This window comes from Hypanus sabinus, chromosome 6 (genome assembly GCF_030144855.1).
Source record: "Hypanus sabinus isolate sHypSab1 chromosome 6, sHypSab1.hap1, whole genome shotgun sequence".
NCBI classification, from domain to species: Eukaryota; Metazoa; Chordata; class Chondrichthyes; order Myliobatiformes; family Dasyatidae; genus Hypanus; species Hypanus sabinus.
Window position 1 is genome coordinate 40,265,820 of NC_082711.1, and position 13,684 is coordinate 40,279,503.

The following is a 13,684-nucleotide window of genomic DNA, read 5'->3' on the forward strand; positions in this document are numbered from 1 at the left end:
TCTCTTGAAATGAATGCTAACATTGCCTTTGCCTTCCTTACCACCAACTCAACCTTTAGGGAATACTGCACAAAGATTCCCAAGTCCCTTTGCACCTCCATATTTCAAATTTTGTCCCTGTTTAGAACAGTATAAGTTTAGAGTTAAATATCCAGTGGGATCTGATCATATTTTCTCCGCCATTATTCCCAAATCTTATTCATCAACACCATTCAGCTAGGTGGAAAATTTGCCCTTGCATGCATTGAGTCATGCACAAAGGGTGACAAGGGGTAAAAAGGACAATCGATATCTGTGGCTACAGAAGAAAGGAGAGAATTGGAAATAAATAAAGTAAATTATCTCTGAGGAAGAAGCAGTGAAACTGATATAATGAGCTGCCTCCTGGACAAAGCAGTAATCATGAAAAAAATCTTTTGACATCATTGTCTAACTAATTCCCACCCTGGCTGATAACTGGAAAGTGCCACAAAAGGTGAGCATCAAACCCTTCATTGGCACCAGCCTGGCGAAATTTGTGCAAAGCTGCCTGTTCAGACGCTCCTGTCACACATGTCAAGCAGCGCTTACTTATTAAATCTAGGGTTCTGAATCATTGGTTGTCAGATCAATAAACTTAATGTGATGATTGTAAATCCTGGGGGAAGCCTGTTTTCATGTAATGTCTGCATGGCTGTACTAATAGGCATTCTGAAATCAGCAGCAAAGAATACAGAAATATGTATACTGTGGCATTATTTATTGACGAATCCAAAGCTGTGCCATTTTATGCCTCTAAGTTTTCATTGTGTGCTGCAACCTCATTAACAAACATCTAAAAATAATTTATTACAAAATTAGCAGAAATCCTGAAAGTATCGAACAATGACTCATCAAGGCATCAAATACTCAATTGTACATTTTAACCCTGTATTAAGAAATTCATTGCATTTGTAAATCAAAAAGCAAAAACAGCAATACATATTTACTGTTTGAAGAAAGGTAGGTACAGAAGACCTCCATTATATGTGGGAGAAATTTTCTCATTTGCAAGTGTGATTTTTGTAAAGTGCAGATATTTTGGATTTATACCTGGTAAAAATTTAGTTATATCTAGGGGAGGGGAAATCAAATGTAATCGGAAGAAAAATATTAAGGCTATAAATCATTCATGGCAAAACTGAAACCACCATCAAAGGAAACAAAACGATTTTCTGTGCAATACTCTGTGTGATTTAATGGTGAGCTGCTGCCACTCAGCAATGGGTTTGTATAAGGCTGAATAAATTTACTTGTACTGCCGCCTTATTAATCCATATTAATTCCAAATGGTCTAAATGATCCTCCGCACTTACATTTTTCTTCATAAATCAATGCAATTTTCTCCATCTTTCTTCCTTGACAGCCGCTCCTTACTGTCACATCGTATTAAACTTATCCACACCCTCTTCTAGAAATCTCTATCTTAACCTTGGCATCCCGCCTTCTGAACTGAAAGAGGTGGAACCATGGAAAGGATAGACATATTAAGCACTGGTATCAGAGACATGTACAGGTAGGCCAAAAAGATCTCCGTAATAAATATTTATCTTCTAATTAGTCTTTCTTATTAAATTAAGTTGAAGGGTATATTTTGCAGTACTGGTGAAAAGTGATTTGTACCCATTTAACAAATGACAGGTGATGTCCTGAGTGAATTGCACAAATGAGACATAATTATCCTGTGGTTCTATATAATGTGATCTGCTTATATAATACATCCAAAAATAATCAGGATTTAACTGACAATTAGAAAAAGTGGATTGAATGACAAATTTCCATTTCACTACAGCTGGATTAATTCCATGTAAAATTAATTTAAAAGTTATATCATATTCTGGACAAGAGGTAATAAAGATGTGAGCACAGGTAAGAACTGTGGCATCAGAGACAATAGATGTTAACTTAGGCCTAAATCCTAGATCTTTTTATCTAATAAGATAGTTGCGGGGGGGGGGGGTGATAGAAGAATTCAGTGATCAAGCAGCATCTGTGGAGGCAAAAGGTGTATGTCAACATTCTCCTCAAGACAGTAGGAGTATCTTCACCAGCACTGGTAGGTAGTTCAAGCGCAGGCACACCATTACTTTGTCACAATCTGATCGATCATGTTGCCTAGACAGTCTATATCCAGCAATTCACTCAATGGTTGAGAAAGACACAGGAGGAAATACATGAGCAATTGAGTTATCAATGCAGTGGCAAGAGACTAACTCAAGTTTCCCTAGACCAGATGAGGCCAGGTATCGTAAGTTCACTGTATCTGACTCAAGTGAAGTAGCACATCTGACGCCAACTTTTCAATAGCCTTTTGATATCGTGGGGTAAACACCTTGCAAAGTCTGAGGACTACCACAAAGGAGCCTATTGATGCATTCAGCACTGTTTGGTTGTCAAAGCAAATTGCAGTGGTGGGTATTCCCAGGGCCATCTGTACACATGACAGACTCTCTAGTGAGAGGTCTGACTTGAGCTACAGTCACGGTAGGCTCAACTCAGTCTGCTAAGTTCATGCGGCACAGGCTGAATAAGACAACAGCAATTAATATCTCTGGAAGCCGCTAATGAACAGATGTCAATGGAACTGATCCATTTTAAACAGGTAATTGTGAATGTCAATCTTTGGACATGTCTGGGACAGGTTCATAGAGTCTTCACTTAATTGTGCCTAAAATGGAGGTTCACCATTTGAAATCTGAGTTATCATCAGCATAGAAGTGGAATATTTATTACAAATATAAAAATGTAGCACTTCTTTCCCTGTAAATTACACCCTTTATCTTTAACAGTGCTTCTCAGCCCTACAAGCTCATCCATAAATAACTACAAATGACAAGTTAATTGGATCACAATTAACTTTCTATACATACATTCCATACTTCCTTCTGACACAGAAAACTCTTTGACCAATCATGTCTATGTTGGATGTGCAGACCAACACCAATTCCCCCATTTATTGTCCATGTAACCTATTCCTCCACATTCCTATCAATATTGCCACATACTGTATCTATATACAGGGGGGGGCAATTTAGCCTGCCTTTAACCTATCGACTGGAGGAAACTGGAGCACCTGGAGGAAATACACACAATTACAGGAAGAATGTGCAAGCTTCACAGAGAGAGCAGAGGAAGTCGGGATCAAACCTGGGTCACTGACAGCATGCAGCGGCAGTTCTACTAACTGCGCCACTGTGCCACGGTTTCATATTGCACAGCATCTTGACATGCACATTTGGCACCTGTCCCCTGAATTCCGTATCTGACCTACCGTGGAAAGCCTCACCAGAACAAGAACTGAAAATTTCGACAGGCTTCTATAAATGCACAGTGGAGGGTCCCCAAACTGGCTGCAACATGGTCTGGTCTGGAAACACAAGAAGGGAAAAGGCTGCAGAAAGTGGTGGATACAGCTCAGTCCATCACAGGCAAAACCCTCCTCACCAAGGAGTACATTCACATGGTGCGCCGCCACAACAAAACAGCATCCATCATCAAAGACCACCCCCCCCCCCCACACACATTACTTTCATCCAGCACGGTGTGCAGAAGCTTTAGGTTTCATACCGGCAAGTTCACAAACAGTTATTACCCTACAACCATCAGGCTCCTGAACCCGGGTGGATAACTTGACTCGCCATTCCTTTGCAACACACACTAAATGCTGGTGGAACGCCGCAGGCCAGGCAGCATCCATAGGAAGAAGCACAGTCGACATTTCGGGTCGAGACCCTTCGTCAGGACTAATGGAAAAAAAGCAATAGTAAGAGATTTGAAAGTGGGAGGAGGAGACCTGAAATGATAGGAGAAGACAGGAGGGGGAGGGATGAAGCTAAGAGCTGGAAAGTTGATTGGCAAAAAGGATTCAGAGCTGGAGAAGGATCATAGGACAGAAGGCCTTGGAAGAAAGAAAGGGGGAGGGTAGCACCAGAGGAAGATGGAGAACAGGCAAGGAGTGATTGTAAGAGGGGCAGAGAGAGAAAAAAAATTAGGGATGGGGTAAGAAGGGGAGGAGGGGCATTAACGGAAGTTAGAGAAATCAATAGTTCATGCCATCAGGTTGGAGGCTACCCAGACAGAATATAAGGTGTTGTTCCTCCAACCTGAGTGTGGCTTCATCTTGACAGTAGAGACATATCAGAATGGGAATGGGACATGGAATTAAAATGCGTGGCCACTGGGAGAACCTGCTTCCTCTGGCGGACCGAGCGTAGGTGTTCAGCGAAACGGTCTCCCAGTCTGCGTCGGGTCTCACCAATATATAAAAGGCCACACCGGGAGCACCAGACACAGTAGACCACACCAGCCGACTCACAGGTGAAGTGTCACCTCACCTGGAAGGACTGTGTGGGGCCCTGAATGGTGGTGAGGGAAGAAGTGTGAGGGCAGATGTAGCACTCGTTCTGCTTACAAGGATAAGTGCCAGGAGGGAAATTGGTCTGAAGGGATGGGGGGAACAAATGGACAAGGGAGTCGCGTAGGGAGCAATCCCTGCAGAAAGCAAAAAGTGGGGGGGAAGGAAAGATGTGCTTGGTGGTGGGATTGCCATTTCTTTGAACTGAGTTCACAACGTATGGGCTCACTTTCAAGAACTCTTTACTACTCATGTTCTCAATATTATTTTTATTTGCAGTCCATCACCTTTTGCACATTGGTTGTCAATTACAGTTTTACATATAATTCTATTGTATTTCATTTTTTCCCTGTAAATGCCTATAAGAAAATGAATCTCAAGGTAGTATAAGGCAACATATTCATAATTTGATAATAAATTACATGGTTTTTCTTGCATGAGTATCATTCAACATTCTCGTTCTGGGGCCTGTCATCATCAGGTTTCCCTTCCCCTTCCCATTGATGCTGAATGTTTGTGAATCTGTTACACGTTGCACTATGGTACCTTTAGAATATACCGACATGAGTTAAAAGATTTATATTTACGTAATGCACTATTATGTGCTTCATAAATATTTCAAAGCACCTCCAACTACTAAATATAATTTTGAACTTCCATTTCAGGCAGAATTAATTGAAGCAAGCTGTTTGAGTGTGACTGGAATACTGTCCATATTTACCAGCAATGTCACCGTCACACCCGGCATTAGTCTCTCTCAGACAGAGAGGCATCTGCAGGCAGTCAAATCAGTGCATGAGCATTCTGACTGCATTGCCCACTCTTGGGCCTCAGAACAAAGTCTTAGATGGGCCCTGTTGATGCCCATTTGTACAGAGACTGAGACCACCACAGTACCTCCCAGCACTCATTGAAAGTCTGCAGAAGTCCGAAAATCTACAGATGCTGTAAGTATGTGATAAAACAGAGAATTCTGCAAACTCTAACAGGTCATAGAGGTCGCAGAGTACCGTAGCACGAAAACAAAGCCTTTGGCTCAACTGATCCATGCTGACCACCAGAATCTCCCTGCTAGTTCGAGTTGCCTGTGTTTGCCCCATTACCCTCCATGCTTCTCCCCTGTGCGTACCTATCCAAAGCCCCTTAAAAGTTGCAACTAGACCTGCCTTGACCACTCCCTCTGGCACCTCATTCCAGGTATTGTTGCATTCTGTGTGAAGTAATTACCTCTCAGGTCTCTTTTAAATCTTTCCTCTCTTACCTTGTATGAGTGTCCTCTAGTTTTGGACTCCTGAACCCTGGGGAAAAGACTATAGCTGTCCACCTTATCCATACCACTCATGATTTTATCAGCTTCTTTGAGGTCACGCTCCTCTGCTCCAGGAAAGATGATCCAGCATAGCCAAACTCTCCCTGTAACTAACACCGTCCTCTTAAACCTCTTCAGCACTCTCTCCAGCTTTAAAAGGGTGACCAAAACTGTACACAGTACTCCAAGTGCAGCCTCACCAGAGCCTTATATAACTGCAACATAACGCCCTCCCTCCCTCCTAAACTTGATGCACCTGACCGACGAAGGCCGGCATGCTTGTGCCTTCTTCTACTTGGCTGTATTAGTGAACTGAGCTCAAAAACTCTCAGCTTCCTCTCCTCCACAACACTCGTCAGTGCCCTGGTGTTCACTGGTTATGTGCTACCCTGGTTTGATGGTCTAAGATGCATCATTCACCTCCACCTAAGTTGACATCCTCAGCCGTCCCCTTAACTTGCAATTCTTTGTAACCTATCAATGAGACCCCCTAATTTACTAATCATGCCATGTACATTCAAATCCAAATAATTTACATAAATAATGAATAACAGAAGTCCCAACACTGATCCCCTGGTACACGCCACTAGTTACAGGCCTCCATTCAGAGATTAACTCTTCAACCATCACCCTCTTCTCCTATCATCATTTTGAATCTGCTTCACTGGCTCCCCATGCAACCAAATATTCCAGATCAACCTGCAATGTGGACCTTGTCAAAGGTCTTACTAGAATCCAATGCCTTAACTTCACTTATTCTCTTAGCTACTTCTTTGAAGAACTCCAAAAGATTCATCAGACATGACTTCCCATGCACTACAAGTAAAGTCAGACTCCACTAGCCTGTAGTTCAGTGGCCTATCCTTGTTAACCATCTTGAACAATGCAACAACTTTAACTTATCGCCAGACCCCTAAAACTTCACCAACAGCTAACAATAAATTAACTACAAGACCACCACTATTTCTTCCTTGGCCTTCCCTTAAGGTCTGGGGGCGCACTTGGTCTGGCCCTATTGATGTACATACCTTAATGCACTTCAAGGCTGCAAGTACCTTCTTCTTCATAATATGCATAGGATCAAAGACTTCACTATTCGTTGTCCTCATTTCTTTGACATATTTTCATCAATAAACACCAAGGAAAAATAGACACTAAAAATCTGAGCTATTTCCTGCAACTCCAAACACAGGCTCCCTGCTGATCTTTAAAATGACTTAAAGATCATCAGGTGCACACACAGAAGGAACTGATAATCTTTAAGCCTCTCCATAGTCACTCTTTTACTGTTAATATAAATGAAGAACCTCTTGGGATTATCTTTAACCCTGCCGGCCAGATCCAGGCAGACAGACATACTTTATTGATCCCGAGGGAAATTGGGCTTCATTACAGTCGCACCAACCAAGAATAGTGTAGAAATATAGCAATATAAAACCATAAATAATTAAATAATAATAAGTAAATTATGCCAAGTCTCATAGACTTCTTTTGCCCTCCTGATTTCCCTCTTAAAACTGTTTTTAAACTTTGAATATACATCGAGGGATTCATTTGTAGCCAGCTACCTAAATATGATGTACCCTTTCTTTTTTTTTCCCTTTGCAGAACCCTGATCTATCTCATAGATCAGGGTTCCCTGTAGTTGGTATGTCTACCCTTCACCCTAACAAGCACATGCAGCACCTGGTCTCTTGATATGATCGTTTTCGAAGCCTTCCACTTGCCAACTTTCCTTTCCCTTGAAAAAGAGTCACCCAATTGAACCCAGCTGGTTAATGCACTCAAAGTTGGCCCTGCCCCAGTTCAGGACTTTAAGCCATGTACCTGTTCCATCTTTTCCCATAACTATTTAGAATGATATCACTGGAGCCAAAGTGTTTCCCAACTGTCACTGTAGTCACTTGGGCTGCCTCGTTCCCTGAGAGGAGGCCAAATGTTGCTCCTCTCCGAATGGTTTCCTCTGTATACAGCATGAGGGAACCCTTTCTGATGCGCCCCACAAATTCAACCTATCCAGGCTCATTGCACTCTCTGTTACCCAGTCAAGACCAGGAAAATCGAAATCTCCCACTAGCACTATCTTACTATTCCCACGAGTGTGTGCTATTCCTCAACATCTGCTCCTCAGGATTCTGCTGACTGTTAGGAGGTTTACAATGTAGCCCTACCGAGGTGACCATTCCCTCCTTATTCCTGAGACCTCCCCAAAGGCCTCGTTAGGTGATCCCCCAAAAATATCCTCTCTAAGCACTGCTGTTATGTACTCCCTTTTCAAAAAGACAACATCTGCTCCATTCTTACCTGTTCCTCTATCTTGCCTAAAGCATTGGCGCGCCAGAACATTGAACAGCCAGTCCTGCTCTTCTTGTAGCCACATTTCCATTATGCCACAATACTCCGGTCTCTTCAGGAAATTCAAGCCCTCAGTTAGTCTGTTTTGTGCATTGAAATAGATGCAATTTATATCAGTGGTCCTATATGACTGTTAACTGTAAATATGACTATCCTGATTGCTGCACTTTGGTTGCTGCATGTAACCATGTCTTCTCACTGTGCTTGCTCTCTCAAATGCTCCCACCCCCATACCAATCTCATTGAAATCCTCCCTGCAGACAAAAGCTCATTTCCCTCCTATGACATTTTTCAACTTCCTGTTCAAATGCAGGATAGAAATAGGCTATTTGGCCCACCAAGCCCTCACTGACCATTGGTAACTCAACTTGCATGAATCACATCTTCCTGTACTTACCTTCTATGTCGATATTATTTAAGTGCTGATCTAGACACTTTTTAAATATTGTTACTCTCTCTGAACTATTGCTCTTATTTGAGTTTGATCTCCATATTAATGAAGTTTGTGGAAAAGATCACACTGAACGCAAACATAAGAGCTTGAAAGGGAAGAGATTTTCCTGTCTTAAAAAATGCTCGAAATTAACTTGCAGAAGCTCTACTTGTTTATAGAGCTGAATAAGTTATTTCCACTTGATTGAGTCACAAACCTTGGATCAAACAAAATTTGTGACGCTTGTGACATTTGTGCATGTGAGCTCAACTATTTCTTAATTTGACAAGTCAGACAGATAAATTACCAATCTTCCCATAAACTTACGTTATCTGCAATTATGGCATAAATCAGAATCAGGTCTATTAACACCAGCGTGTGTCGTGAAATTTGTTAACTCAGCAGAGGTACAATGCAATACATAATATAGAAAGAAAATAATTGTAAATATGAAAATAATTACAGTAAGTGTATATAAGTGTATTAAATAGGTTAAAATAGTGCAAAAACAGAAATAACATATATAGGTTTGATGTCCATTTAGGAATCCTATGGCAGAGGGGAAGACGCTGTTTTTGAATTGCTGAGTGGCTTCAGGCTTCTATACTTCCTTCCTCAGAATCAGAATCAGGTTTATTATCACCGGCATGTGACGTGAAATTTGTTAACTTAGCAGCAGCAGTTCAATGCAATACATAATCTACAGAGAAAAAAAATTAATAATAATAAAATAAAACACAGTAAACAAACAAGTAAATCAATTACGTATATTGAATAGATTTAAAAAAACGTGCAAAAACAGAAATGAAAAAGTGAGGTATTGAGGTATTCAATGCCCATTTGGGAATCAGATGGCAGAGGGGAAGAAGAATCGCAGAGTGTGTGCCTTCAGACTTCTGTACCTCCTACCTGATGGTAAAATGAGAACAGGGCATGCCCTGGGTGGTGGGGTCCTTAATAATGGACGTCACCTTTCTGAGGCACCTTAAAGCTATCTTGGATACTATAAAGGCTAGTACCCAAGATGCAGCTGACTAATTTTACCACTTTCTGTAGCTGCTTTCAGTCCTGTGCAGTAGCCCCTCCCCATACCAGACAGTGATGCAGCCTGTCAGAGTGCTCTCCATGATACAACTATAGAAGTTTTTGAGCGTTTTAGTTGACAAACCAAGTCTCTACAAACTACTAAAGAAATATGGCCACTGTCTTGCCTTCTGCACAGCTGCATCAATATGTAGGGACCAGGTTAGATCCTCAGAGATCTTGACACCCAGGAACTTGAAACTGCTCACACTCTCCACTTCTGATCCCTCTATGACGATTGGTATGTGATCCTTTGCCTTACCCTTCCAGAAGTCAGCAATCAGCTCTTGCGTCTTACTGATGTTGAATCAGTACGTGGAATTTCCAGGATCACGGGTTTGGTTCTCAATATCATCACATTTGCAGATATACAAATATCCTGAAAGATGGACACATCTGCTGCCAGTGGCTACCTTTGTTGGAATTTACTGTGCATGTTAGACTGGTTTAAGTTCAGGCACATCTGACTTGCAGCCTTAATTCTGAAAGGGCCTGTTATCATGCTGTGTCTCTAAAGAAAGAAATAATGAAAATTACTTTTCTCAAGTCCCCTCAGCTTAGTCAGCAGTGTAGTCATATCAGCGATAAAGCTGGCTGTGGTAGTGTAGGATAGGGGTGAACACCTAATAAAATAAGTTTTTTAAATAATTATGACTCGTATTTTAACTAAATACCATCTATTTAACAATAGTGGAAAATAACTGAGGTGTATTGTTCCTGACCAGTGTCTGCAAGTTGAAGACCAACTGAGTTTGGAGCTTTTGGTATTGGTGCAGAAATGAACATGTTAGGTAGAAGGCCATCCTGGGTAGAAGGTCCTTTACATCAGTCAGTTATGCTTCCCCATTAGCAAAACAGTAACTAATAATGCTGAGGAGAAAGTTTGTCAGAGTAAAGATCAATGAAGACTATAATGTTAATTTGCATTTTGCCCCTCAATACAAAAATCCTATCTCCAATAACTGTACTGCAGCATTCATCAAATATCTTGTATCTGTCTTTTTTTTCTGAGGTAAATGTCTACACTCTCTTTGCCCTGAACTACCAGGGTTACTAAGACCTACATCAAGACAACTCCTGTGAAATAATTACAGTATATCATGAGTTTTCAAACACATAATGAATGATCAGTGATCAAATGCATAAAATAATACCAGATTATTTAGTTCTCTTAATATGATTTATCAATTGTTTCTGCAGATACACAAAGTGAACTACAGTGTACTGATATGTACTAAATATTGGAATGTACAGAATCCAGTACAATATACTGTGGTGGTTGTCCATCGATGAGAGGAAACCTGTATGGGTGAGTTTTTAAAGTGGAAAAGCCATTGCACTGGGGCAGTCCACTCTCTTGAGCCAACTTGTCTATTAATGATAATACTGCTTTCTTAACTTTTATTTTTTTTGAACTGGGATCTGCTGGGAAGGCCAGCATTTATTGCCCATCCTTAATGTCCATGAATAGAGCTGCCTTATTTTACCATGACAGTCTTTCTGGTGAAGGCACTCCCATACTGCTAATAAGGAAGATCCAGGATTTCTGTCCAGTGATGATGAAGGATTAGTAACAAATTGCCAAATACAGGAAGGTACGCAGCTCAGGGAGGAGCCCAAAGGATATACTATTCCCACGCACCTGCTGACATCATCCTATATGGTGGCAGAAGTCAAGTTTGGAATAGCCTGGCTGGGCAATTGCAGAGTATTTTGTAGAAGGTAAATGCTGTGGCAGCTGTGCAGCAGTAGCAGAATAGATTAATATTTAGGGTGTTTGAGGACATTGTAGACAATATTCAGGGCAACTTAGGCAAAATAAGTAAAATGGTGGGATCATAGTAGATAGAATATAATGTGAGGATTTGCATTTTAATAGAACATAAGTGGAGTATTTTACTAAACAGTGGGAGCCTGAAAGCATGTTAGTGTTCAGAAGATCTTAGGTGTCCCTTTGCACAAATCACTGCAGACTAACATGCAGATACACTTAGGAGGCCAAACAACTGATTTCCCATTAATGCAAAAGAATTTGAGTACAAGAGTGGGGACATCTTCCTGCAACGTGGGATCTGGTGAGATCTCACACAGACCTGAGCAAGTATGGCCTCCTGAACAATGGAAGAATGTACTTGCGGCAGACTGAATGCAACACAGATGAATTGTTTCTAAGAGGGGTTTGTTTTCATAGAGTCATAGAATCATACAGCATAGAAACAAGTCCTTCAGCCAGAGCAATCTATGGTGTACGCCCAAGATGCTCATCATATCTATTCGCCATTCTCCACATTTAGCTCACATCCTTCTAAATCTTTCATATCTATGTAGCTGTCCAAGTGCCTTTTAAATGTTAATGTACCTGCCTCGGCTTCCTCTGGCAGTTCATTCCGTGAACAGGCCGCCCGGTGGCTGAAAGTGCTGTTCCTATTAAATCTCTCCCTTCTCACCTTTACCCTATGCCGTCTAGTTTTTGATTTCCCAACCCGGGTGGGGGGAGTCTGATTGCACTCATCCTATCTATCCTCTTCATGATTTTATACACCCTTATAAAGTCACCCCTCGTCCTCCTACACTCCACTGAATAAAGTCATAGCCTGCTCAACTTCCCTGTATAATTCATTCCCTCGAGTCCTGGCCCTTGTAATTGTTTTTTTTTCCTGCTCTATTTCAAATTTAATGGCGTCATTCCTGTCACGGGGTGGCCAAAATTGAGAATAATATTCTAAATGTGGCCTCACCACTGTCTTGTACATCTATACTCAGTGCGCTGACAGATGAAGGCAAACTTCACCTTATGCTTTCTTCACCACTCTGCCTATCTGTGACGCCACTTTTAGGGAACCCAGTTATTGCACTCCTACGTGTCTCTATTCTACAAAGCTCCCCAGTGACCCACCATTCACTGTGAAAGTCTTACCCTCATTTGTCTCCCCAAGATACAATACCTTGCGCTTATCTGAATTAAACTCCAGTCTCCATTCCTTGGCCCACTTACCCAGCTGATCATAATCCCACTGTTACTCTTAACAACAATCTTTACCATCTTGTTGTCATCTGCAAATTAGCCATGCCTTATACATTCTCATCCAAACCACTGATTTAGATGACAAACAGCAATGGGCTCAGACCAACCACTGGGAAGACCATAAGCCAGTTGAAGAGCAATGTTCCATGATCAACCTTTTTTCTCTCATTATCAAGCCAACTATGTATCCAATTAACTAGTGCTCTTTAGATCCCATGTAATCTAACTTTCCACAGCAGCCTACCATGTGGAACCTATCAAAAGCCTTACTGAAGTCCACATAGAGTACATCTACTGCCTTGCAGTCATCGACTTTCTTGTATACCTCTTCAAAAAAAAACCCCAATTAAATTCTTAAGATATGATTTCCCACAAACAAAGACATGCTGACTATCCTTAATCAGCCTTGGCTTTTTAAGTACGTTTATATCTTATCCCTCAGAATCCCATCTAACTTACATACCATAAATGTTAAATTTACTGGTCTACGGTTCCCAGGATTTTCTCTGCAGCTCTTTGTAAATAAAAACACAATATTAGCTATGGTACAGTCCTCTGGTATCTCTCCTGTGGCTAATGATGATGTATGTATCTCAGCCCCATCAGGGCTCTTGCTGTTCCTCTCCAGCTGCCCCAGGTGTTCCTGGATATACTGCATATGATCATCCTCTAGGGATTTATCCACCGTCATATGTTTACGTTGCTGAGCACCTCCTCTGTTGTAGTTCAGACTCTTACCAAGGCATCCCCGTCAGCCATCTCAGGTACTGAAGTTTTTGTGAATTTCCCCAGTTTTTACCGTGAAAGTCATGCAAAAAAAGAGGAAAGATATTCATTAAAGGCCTCACACATCTACTGCAGCTCCACATCTTGGCATTCTATTCTGTCACTCTATCAAGCAAGTTAAGCTTAGCTTGCATATATAAAATCCATGCTGGCTTTCTCTAAGCAATCCACACTGGTCCACTGAATGCAGTTCTGTCCTGATTGTTTTCAGAATTGTCCCCATCAGAGGTTAAGTGCTTTGGTATGTATTCACTGAATATATCCCTACCTTTTTTAATGAACAAGGGTATAACATTTGCGATTTTCCAGTCTTTGGATACC

At 41.3% G+C, this 13,684-nt stretch overlaps 1 long non-coding RNA gene across 1 annotated transcript; it reads right to left on the reverse strand.

Moving 5' to 3' along the window:
- Window positions 1–5,317: 5,317 nt before the first annotated feature.
- On the reverse strand, window positions 5,318–13,438 carry LOC132395411 (uncharacterized). Its single transcript, XR_009512603.1, has 3 exons — window positions 13,316–13,438; window positions 9,815–10,063; window positions 5,318–9,169 (listed from the first exon to the last, which is right to left on the reverse strand). It is a non-coding gene; the product is annotated as an uncharacterized LOC132395411 (long non-coding RNA).
- Between the last annotated feature and the right edge of the window lie 246 nt (window positions 13,439–13,684).